Consider the following 10,855-nt stretch of genomic DNA (forward strand, 5'->3'; position numbering starts at 1 on the left):
TGGGGGGAAGGGGAGGAAGTGCACTGCCCCGCCTAACTACTTGTTCTTTTGTTCCCTGAGCTAGCCCTTGTAGGCCCCTTAGGAGCAAAGGCCTACGGTGGGCACTGTACCCTAGTCCTGTCGGGGCCTGATTGCTCCCTGGGCTTCCAAGGGGGCTGCCTTCAGGCAGCAGACCAGACCTTTTTTAGGGGGTAATGAGGAGCAGTTAAGTTCACTGACCTCTAACGTCAGTTTTCTGGGGTGCCTGGGTGGCTCAGTCGGTTAGGCGTCCAACTCTTGTTTCGGCTTGGGTCATGATCTTGGGGTCATGAGATCGAGCCCCATGTTGGGCTCCAAGCTCAGCAGGGAGTCTGCTTGAGATTTTCTCCCTCTCCTTTTCCCCCTCCCCCTCCAAATAAATAAGTAAATTCTTCAAAAAAATAAATAAGTAAATAAATGAAATCCAATTTTCTAACCCCTGGGCTGAAAATCTTCTACTCTGTAACCTGTTCTAGCACTGGGGCTGAGGACATGTTCTCATCCAGTGTTCTGCCAACCGTAGCCCTCTATCCTAGGAGGAGGGAGACTTGTATCTGGAAGGGACTTGAATTTCATAACCATGCTGCTGGCATTTAGCTTCCTGACATTCCTTGACTACAAATGCAGTGGCTGGCAGGAGGTATACTGCTGTGGTGAGTGCCTTTGGCTGCTGTTGCTGGCGGGAGGTGGGCAGGTAGGAGTTCTCGGATGGGAACACAAGCTATCCCAGTGCTTCTCCCCACCTGGACCTAGGGAGCTTGTCGCTTCAAGGAGCCCTTGTCAGTTCCAGGGCAAACTTGGGGAGGGTATGGGGACTCCTGAAAAAAGACAACTCATTTGAGAGGTTTCCAGGCAGAGTATGAGGCACAGCCAGGCTGTCAGCCCCGATCAGTCACTTAAGTAGAACACATTGCCAGACTGGGAGACTACTGTTCTTAAAACTGCATTAAGATGCCTGAATTAGCTGTTCCCTTGTCAACCGCTGGAGCCCACTTAGTTCACCTCAGTCTCTTCTTCCCAGACACTGTGGTGTGAGAACTTGAGATAGAAGAGTTTGTTTTCAGGGAGAGCTAATTCCTCCCAGGGGCTTTTGGCTCCTGCAGCCTTCATGCTTCCCATTCACGGCCCAGCTTTAGGTACAGAACAGGTGCTCCCCATTTCTTAGGCTCTATGAGGTGGGGGTTCAGAAACAAGCTCTACATCTGCCTTTGAGAAAGAAATACCTTGTGCTCTGATAGGCTTCTTCATAAGCTCCTCTCCAGAGGTCAATATAAATGCCCCCTTTCATTCATTTTATTTTTTTTAAAGATTTATTTATTTGAGAGAGAGTGAGCAGGGGGAGGGGTAGAGGGAGAGAGAGAATCGTCAAGCAGACCCCCAATTGAGCACAAAGCCCGACACAGGGCTTGATCCCATGACCCTGAGATCATTACCTGAGACAAAATCAAGAATCAGCCACTCGGGGCGCCTGGGTGGCTCAGTCGTTAAGCGTCTGCCTTCGGCTCAGGTTGTGATCCTAGCGTTCTGGGATCGAGCCCCGCATCAGGCTCCTCCGCTGGGAGCCTGCTTCTTCTCCCACTCCCTCTGCTTCCGTTCCCTCTCTCACTGGCTGTCTCTCTCTCTCTGTCAAATAAATAAAGTCTTAAAAAAAAAAAATACTTAAAAAGAAAAAAAGAATCAGCCACTCAACCAACTGAGCCATCCAGGCACTCCAATTTTATTAAACACGTTGGCTAATATACATTGGAACACCTACTATGTCCTAGACACTGGAGATTGAGTAGCAAATAAGGTAAAATTGGTCCCTGACTTCATGGAGCTTATATTTGAGGAAACAGACACTAAACAGTTGTTAGTCTCAAAAATAACCTACATCACTTCAGTTGTGGTAAGTGCTATGAAAGAAAGGAACAGGGTTCTAGGAGAACAGACAACCAGGCAGCCTAGCCTAGCTCAGGGGTTCTCTTTGAGGAAACGATGTTTAAGCCGACATCTAAAGGAAGAGTTGGCTGGACAGGGCTTGTGAGATGGTTTGGGGCAAGGACACAAAGCACATTCTAGGCAGAGGGTGGGACTGAGGCAGGTTCAAGGTGAGGTGGGAACCTGGTCCTTATTGTAAGGTCAACACTGAAGACCACTGAATCCAGAAGCGAGGTGTGGGGAACAACATTATGAAATTTAAACTTCACTGCCCCTGAGTGGAAAATGGATTATGGATTCTGAGGCCCTGTTAGCAGACTTTGTGTTAGTGCAGACAAGAAATGAGGAGGACCTGCAGTAGATGGGTGACACCCGTGAAAATGCGGAGAAGTGAATGGACCCAAGGCCTTCTCAGCTACGATAAACATAATCTGGTGCCCGATGAGATGTGGGAGAAGAGGACATGATTAAGGAGGGCTGGAACAGCCAGCAGAATAGGGGTGTCGTATTTTAAAAGAGTGCGAGCACTGCTACCGACTTTGGTGTGTGTGTCAGGCTTTAGGTGGGTGTCTCCTGCAGATAACCCTGAGTATTTGGGGCAGGGGTGCACCCCTCAGAAGGCCAGAGGAGATGCCCACCTGGGCCGAGGACTGAGGTGCTAATAATAGCTATAAGAAGATGACTGTTTCCTCATTCTCTTTCCTCCAAAGGCTTTATTTTTTTAAAGATTTTATTTATTTACTGGAGAGAGAGAACACAAGTCGCAGGGGGCGGGGGCGGGCAGAGGGAGAGGGAAAAGCAGACTCCCCACTGAGCAGGGAGCCCAATGCGGGGCTTGGTCCCAGGACCCCTGGACCATGGCCTGAGCCAAAGGTAGGCACTTAACCGACTGAGCCACCCAGGCACCCCTCCTCCAAAGGCTTTAAAGCTCTTTGTTAATCTTAATGTGTTTCCCATCTCCGGGAGAGCAGAAATCGTTCTCCCCTTCCTACAGCTGGAGGCCCCAGTGGCTTAGTTGATTCTGCCCTGGATGCTCTCAGCTCAGGGGTGGCTAAGGATGGGAGGTCTGTGAAGTGAGAGCCCATTCTCATTGCCCAAGCAACAACAAAAAGACAACTCTTAGGCTGTGGACTTCTGTTGCCTACCCATCTGTGCACCTAGAAACCTGTACGTCGGAATGAAATAATGAGAGTTGTGCTAGGGGATGGGGAGATTGTAAGGGGGGGCACCCTGGCCAGATGGGAGGCTAGGAAGCCCCCCAATAGGGTAGCTTCATGTCTAATTTTCTACCTGTGTCTTTGCAGCGATCAGAGGACCCCGGAAACCAGGAGAGCTGCCTGCTGTGTGGAGGCTGGCCTGAGGGCATTTGCTGAGCACAGAAACCCTGGAGGGATCAGCAGTCTTTTCCCACTCCACCTCTTGATCTGTCTGATTTGCACACAGAAAGCCAGCCAGGATCCCCTAAGAGAGTCTCTAGGCCCAGAACGGAGTCCTCAGGGCTGCAGGGGGCTGTGATGCTAACAATTAAACCCGCTCAGGACTTCAAAGGGTCGAAGGGGACTAACAGTATCCCAAGCACGGCCTCCTAGATCTGAGTAAACCGGCACCTCCCACTGCGTCACTCCCATTTTGCCTGCTTCCCCTTAGCCTCCAGCAGAACGGGCTGGAACACACTGCCTCCACCTCTTACTTCCCTCTCTGCCACACCCGCGTTGTGGGGGCCAGCCCGGGGGCCCTTGGGCACCTCCAGAGGGCTCCCAGGACAAGGCTGCTTGGCACCTCTGTTAGAGGCAGAGGAAAGCCAAGTGAGAAGGTTTATTTACTTTGAACAAGTTATTTAACCTCTGAGCCTGTTTTTCTCTTCATTGTTGATGACTAACCTTGTCCAAAAGGCTCTTGAATGGGTAGGGCTTTTCCGACTTCGCCTCTGTACTATATCCCTCCCCCAACAAATACCTGGCACTGAGGAGCTCAATAAAAGATTTGGTCACGTGAAGAATGGTCCCACTCTGGTAGCTTCTGTCACCTTTGGGAAAGAGCCAAAGGCCCCTTGTCTAGCTCCTTTTCTTCTTCCCACTATATTGAGCTAGCTGTTTGTCCTAATGTGTTCTCTCGAAGGATTGGAAAGTCAGCCTTTGATAGACTTCTAGTTTCCTGTGGCCTATGTCGAGGCTGATTTCATACTGAGCTTCCTGAGAGGTTAGGGATCTCTAATATTATACTCTTCCTTTAATAAAATAACTCTTCTGGTCATTTATCCTAACAAGGGAACCAGGAGAAGGACTGAGTTTGGAAAAAGAGACTGTCTGCATTTTAACAGTGCCTGGGGCATTCCAATGAGCTTGGCTGCATTCTTGGCAGGAAAAGGATATTGAAATCAGTTGATTTACTTTGGGCAAGTTATGAAATATCTGAGCCCATTTTTTATCCTCATTATTGATTATTATAAATAATAGCTAATAATTTATTAAGTGCTTAGTATATACCAGGCACTATGTCAAGCGTTTATATGCACGATTTCAACTCAATCCTCCAATCCATGATACTCATTTCACAGACGAGGAAACGGAAGCTCAAGGAGGATAAATAACTTGTATAAGGCTAAAAAGAAGCAGCTGTCAGACTTCACCCATGCGTACCTCTCACCACCACAAGTTCCTTGAAACAAGAAAGCATTTGTGCTTGTGTGAGAGATGTGTGTATGGTGACAAACCTTATCCAGGTTTGCCCAAGACAGAGAAGGTTCCTGGGATGTCAGACTCTCAGTGCCCAAACCAGGAGCGTCCCGGGCAAACAGAGATGGTTTGTCACCTTGTTTGCATTGAGACTCCTGGTCCAGAGCTGGCCGCGGAGGCTGCATCTTCCTTGGCTTCTTGGTCTCTTGGGCCTCACCTTGTGTCCCTTTATCTAGCATTTGAGGACTTGCTTCAGACCGGCAGGCAGGGAGGAGTTTGGCCCGGGGAGTTAGGGATTCGGATGGCATCTGAATGATAAACGGAGGCACAGAGCCTGGGGCACTATCTGGAAAGCCAGCAGTAGTATCCTAGGCAGCCACACCCTCCGCTCCCAGACGCGGGTATCTACTCAGGAGCCACGGAATTCCAGTAAAGCTCGCAGAGCTAAAGCCAAATCCTACATTCAAATCCTGGCTCATCACTTGTGTATTTTTCTGGGCCTGTTTCCTTGTAAAAGTAGGATAATAATCCTTGTCCACTCAGTGGGATCTGAGAAACAAATGAAATGGGTGTGAAACACCTAACACGAGGTCTCCCTATAATACTGCTCAACACTGAAGTTTCCTTCCTCCTTTTTTTCCAGCTTGTGTGTCTTACCCAAGTCCTGTCCACCTGTCACGTCTGTCACATACAGCCTCCTCCCTCCTCCTGTTACCGCTTGCAGCCCTAGGGATCTTCCTTTGAGAGCCCTGACCCAGTGGCCTTGGCCCACCCACCCAGCTGCCCTGCATGTCAGTCACCTCCCCTGCAAGCAGAGAAGGGATGACATCACCCCCCCCCCCCCATCTGAAGCTCTGAACTGTTTTGAGCCATAAATATTTTAGCTGGGCCTTTCTCTGGCTGTTGCCAGGGTGATGGGCTCTCAGGGGACTGGGGTGGGAGTGCGGAGGCAGGGCTGGCAGCCTGGGGCCCAGCGGCAGAGCCGACTCTGGAGGGGCGGGTATGAAGTCTGGCCGGGAGCCAGCAGCTCTCACTGCCGCAGATCTGAAGGCTGTTGCTCTGCCTGCCTGCCTTCCCTTTCCCGGGCCCCCAGAGTCGCTCCTACTGCTTCCAGGCCCAGCTCTGCCCTTTAGCGCTCCAGGATCTTGGCTCATATTGCCAAGGGTCTCTGCACCTCCATTTTAACATCCATATCAGAGAAGTCCCTGCTTCACTCAGTGCCGGTAAGTGGAGAAGACAAAGCAAAGGAGGTTTTACAAAAATCCTATGAAATACTGGGTTAGTTGTGACTGGAGAAGCTAGGCCCTGTAACCCTTTCTAATAGACCTAACGGCTGGAGTCCCCGGGCAACGTGGATGGCACTCTAAGGACTGTCAGAGAGGGCCCTGCCTCTCCCGCCCCTTCTCAGGCTGCAGCCCCGGCACCTTTTCTACGGGTCCCAGGTCTAGCTGGACCACCTGGCCTGGCACAGGGTGTTCTAGCAAGGAGCTGGGCCCAGCGACGTATGAGCAGAGTTGATGAAAGCCTTTTTTGCTTGAGATGCAGAAACTCAGACCCCCCAGAGTAGATCTGGCCCTCATCCTCTACACCCCGTCCTAGACGTCTTACATCTGGCCAGCTGCTAAATGCTAGGTTGTGGCAGCATGCCTCACCTCTGCTTGGGATGGGTCTAATAAAAGAGCCAGAGAGGGGGCATCTGGGTCCATGTCCCACTCATACAATTAAGAAGCTCTGGATTGGGTCCAGGATTCCACATGCCCTGCCCAACCCGGCCCACCACAATTTTCCTGTGGAGCTCGGATTTCTTTGTATCGAGCTCCCTCTGGTGGTTGAGATATGCATTGCAGGGAAATAAGATCTCCAAAGTGAAGCTATTGCAGGCCACCCTGAGAGGTGGGATGATTTGCTTTATGCCAAGGAGAGGAGAATCCTTGTCCCCAACTCCTAATGACAATCATTCCATTTCTTTTTTTTTAAGAGTTTGTTTTTATTTATTTGACAGCACAAGCAGGGGGAGCAGGCAGAGGGAGAGGGAGAAGCAGGTTCACGGAAGCAGGGAGCCTGAGGCAGGGCTCAATCCGAGGACCTCCGGATCATGACCTGAGCCAAAGACAGACGCTTAACGACTGAGCCACCCAGGCGCCCCACTTTTTGTTTTATTTTGAGAGACAGAGAGAGTGTGGGGGATGGGGGCGGAGGGAGAGGGAAAGAAAGAGTCCCAAACAGGCTCCACACCCAGTGCAGAGCCCAACTCAGGGTTTGATCTCACGACCTGAGATCATGGCCTGAGCCGAAAACAAGAGTTGGACGCGTGACTGACTGAGCCACCGAGATGCCCCTCATTCCACTTCTTATGTAGGCTATTTCTCCCACCTGTTTGCTTGTCATTAATCACAATTCAATGACAGGAATCATCCTAATTTTACCAAGGAAACAGGCTTAGAAACGTATAATCAAGTCCAAACTCTTCACTGTATGTAGCATTCAAGAACTTCACCCATTTTTCCAACCCCATCTTCAATTACTCTCAAGATGAAATGGACTCGCTCTTCTGGAACATCGCTTGCCCCTGGGCCTTTGCTCGTGCTGTTCTCTGTATCTTCATTGCCCACTCCATCCCCGCCCAAGCACAGGACCTACCCAAATCCTGTTCGCTTTTGAACACCTGAACAAGAAATACAGTATTTTCTAAAGCTTGCACTTATTATCTTTGTAATAATCAAATACTATAAAACATGGGAAGACAACTGTCTGGATGAGTACAGGTGGGCGGGTGGCCCTGAGATGGGGAAAGTTAGACGGGGAGACTAACACATACGTGGACGTGAGAATGGCTCAGGAAATGAGAAGAACATGAAGACACGTGGATTCTCTGTTGGCTCTTGTAATAAAAACCAGGTGTAAGAATTCTTGCTGGCAGAAGAAAGAGCAAACCCCTGGGAAGCTGGGACAGAGCTACGGATGACACTTCTTCAAAGTCTTCAATCTTAAATTCACATTCATTTTCTTTGTACTTCATAATAGATCTGTGTTATAATTAGAGTAACTAAAACTTAAATAGCACTTCCTGTGCGCCAGGCACTGTTCTAAGTACTTCCCACAGACGAATCTTCACCATAATCTCCTAAGACAGGTACTAATACTACCCTCTCTTGACACTGAGAAAACTGAGGCACAGGGAGGTTAAGGAACTCCCTAAGGTCATGAGGCTTAGAAGTGGCAGAGCCAGGATTTGATCCTAAGACTGGCGCAGAGAAGGGGCTCTGAATAACGACACCTGAACATTGAAAATATTGCCTCGCATTTTCATGAATAAAACTGACTCCAGAAAACAGTACTGTGTTTTATCCTGTGGTGTCAGCACCCCCACTGGATGCCACTAGAGGTCTGTAGAATCCAGATAGAAAACTACTGGTCTATGGGGCGCCTGGGTGGCACAGCGGTTAAGCGTCTGCCTTCGGCTCAGGGCGTGATCCCGGCGTTATGGGATCGAGCCCCACATCAGGCTCCTCCGCTATGAGCCTGCTTCTTCCTCTCCCACTCCTCCTGCTTGTGTTCCCTCTCTCGCTGGCTGTCTCTATCTCTGTCGAATAAATAAAATCTTAAAAAAAAAAAAAAGAAAACTACTGGTCTAGAGGACAGAATCGCCAGCCGTGGCCCCAGAACAACACGACCAAGGAAGAGATCCCAACTCCTGACACCCAATGACACAGGGCTGGCCCAGAGCCAGTGGCATTTCCTCAAAAATCCAGACTCCTGGGAGAGCCAATAGAGAGCCAGTTAATTAGGAAATGAAGATGCAAAGAAAGGAAGCGAGGGCTTCAAGGTCGCAAAACAGCTGAGACGCGTGGCCGCAGATGTGGAAAACAAGATCTTCACCAACATCCTGCCATCTTGGGTTCTCTTCCCCACGGACCCTGTAGAAGGCAGATGTGAAGGACCCTAGACACCTCCGCTGGATACTGGGATAGAGGTGCACATTGTTCTGGATTATTTCAGTTGTAGCTGCCAGACACCAAACACAAACTGGCTTTTTGTCCGGGAGCGCCTGGGTGGCTCAGTCAGTTAAGGGTCCCACTCTTGATTTCAGTTCAGGTCATGGTCTCAGGGTCATGGGATTGAGCCCAGCGTCGACTCCATGCTCAGCTGTGAGTCTGCTTAGGATTCTCTCTCTCCCTCTCCCTCTGCCCCCCTCCCCCCCAAAAAATAAGTAAATAATTTTTAAGTCCATAGAGGATTCAGGTATGGCTGGATCCAGCGGTTCAAATGATGCTATCAAGACAGTGTCTACTGATTTTTTTACTTTTCTGTATTTCCTTCATTGTCTAAGTTCTACCTTCCTGAAAGGTGGCAACATAGCCACCACAAGTTCCAAGTTTATATCGTGCTTGCTTAGCCATCCCGGTGGGGAGGAAATTATTTCCCAATTATTCCAGCGAAGGTCCTAGGATTGCATTGCATCTCCTTTGGCCTGACTAGTGTCACTAATCCCTCCTCCTCCCCAAAACCAGTCACTGCAGCCTGGAGTGGCAGGGATGGAATGCTTTGATTCGCCAGGCCAGGGTTATCTGCCCACACTGGAACTGCAGAGTAAGGCAGCCCCGCCAGACCACATGGACTGAGACAGTGGGAGGAAGGGCAGTGTGTTCTGACCAGAAGGAAGAATGGATGTTGGGAGGGCAAAATCAATAGTCAACCTGTTCAAGGTGAGCAGGACCACAGATAATGGGTTACATGCACAGCAGTCCATTTGGGCGGCTTTACCCTCTTACACCGGGTCACTGGGTTGTATGAATGTCCTCAAATCAATTAAGCAAACATTTCCTGAGTATTTGCCATGTACAAGGTCCAGCACCCTTCCACATAATAGACGGACAGCAAGACCACATAACAGATAGACAGCAAGACGTGCCCCTGCCACCAGCGCCCATAAGGCAATTACCAGACCCGAGTTCTTACTTCCTCCCATAGGAGCATAACAGGCAAACTCTTACTCTTCTCTCAGAAACCAGCTCTGATGTCATCTTTCATGAAGACTTCTCTTGACTCCCTCCCCTGTCAGAGTTGGTCACCCTCCAACCGCCTCTGGACTTGGTATATACGGTTACTCTTATCACACCGTGCCATAATGTATTGATTCTCCTCCTTGTCTCTCCCAATGATGTGGCACCTCGGTATCCATAGTGCCTGCTATTGCTCAGAAATGTTTGTCAACCTGAGTTAAAATGAGTTCCCAGGAATGGCCCGGCTTCAGTGTTTTATGGACTATTCCTGAAACCACTGAGGTTTCCTTCCCAATTGACTTTCCTTTTAAGAGCAGTTTGCCTCTACCGGATTCAGCTGAACTAATACACACTGGAATGCCTGTCATATGCCGCCTAGTTCGGGGCTTTGGCAATTCAGAAATTAACAAGATACCTTTCAAGTTCAGTACTCTAAAGAGGGCAGGACCAGCTCTTCTAGGCAGAATTTCCTTGGCTGGAAAAAGAAATCTCAGCCCTGGGTTCTACTCTACTTTGTGAGCTGGTCATTCTTCCTCTCTGGGCCTCTTTTCCCCCCAGAACGGAAGGCCTGACTTGGTGTGGAGTCTATAATTTAATAGATGTGCACGTGTGGACTTAAACCCCACATTTCCATTTGCCTGGGCTACAAACCTTGGAGTAATACTCGATCTTCTCTTTGTTCCACACCTATCCAATCTGTCCCCAAATCCCCTTGACTTCACCTTCAAACCCAGAATCCAGCATATCTCCCTCCCTCAATCTGGTACAAACCATCAACATCTCTTGCTAAAATCATTGCCATATTCTCTGTCTGGTCTCCCTGTTTCCATCCTTGTTCCCTTACAGCCTATTCTTACACAGCAGCCAGAGTGATTCTTTAAAAATGTAAGTTCAAACCCTCCAACGCTGCTCAGCTCATTCAGAGTAAGGAGGAGCCCTATGCGGTCCGTCCCTTCTCGCGTCCCACTCTCGTGTCTATTCCAGCCAAGCCACACTAACCTCCTTGGTGTTTCTTAAACACACTGGCCATGTTCAGACCTGATGGCCCTTCCACTGATTTTTCCCTCTGCCTGGAATACTCCTTTTCTTTGGATATCTGTTATGACTGACTCACTCATTTCCTTCAAGTGCTTGGTCAAATGTCACCTTCTCAGTGAAGCCTACTCTGACTGTCCCATTTAAAATTGCAACCTCCCTTCCCCCTTTCCTGTTTACCTCCACAACAATTATTCCCTTCCA

The sequence above is a fragment of the Ursus arctos genome, unplaced genomic scaffold (assembly GCF_023065955.2).
Source record: "Ursus arctos isolate Adak ecotype North America unplaced genomic scaffold, UrsArc2.0 scaffold_32, whole genome shotgun sequence".
Lineage (NCBI taxonomy): Eukaryota > Metazoa > Chordata > Mammalia > Carnivora > Ursidae > Ursus > Ursus arctos.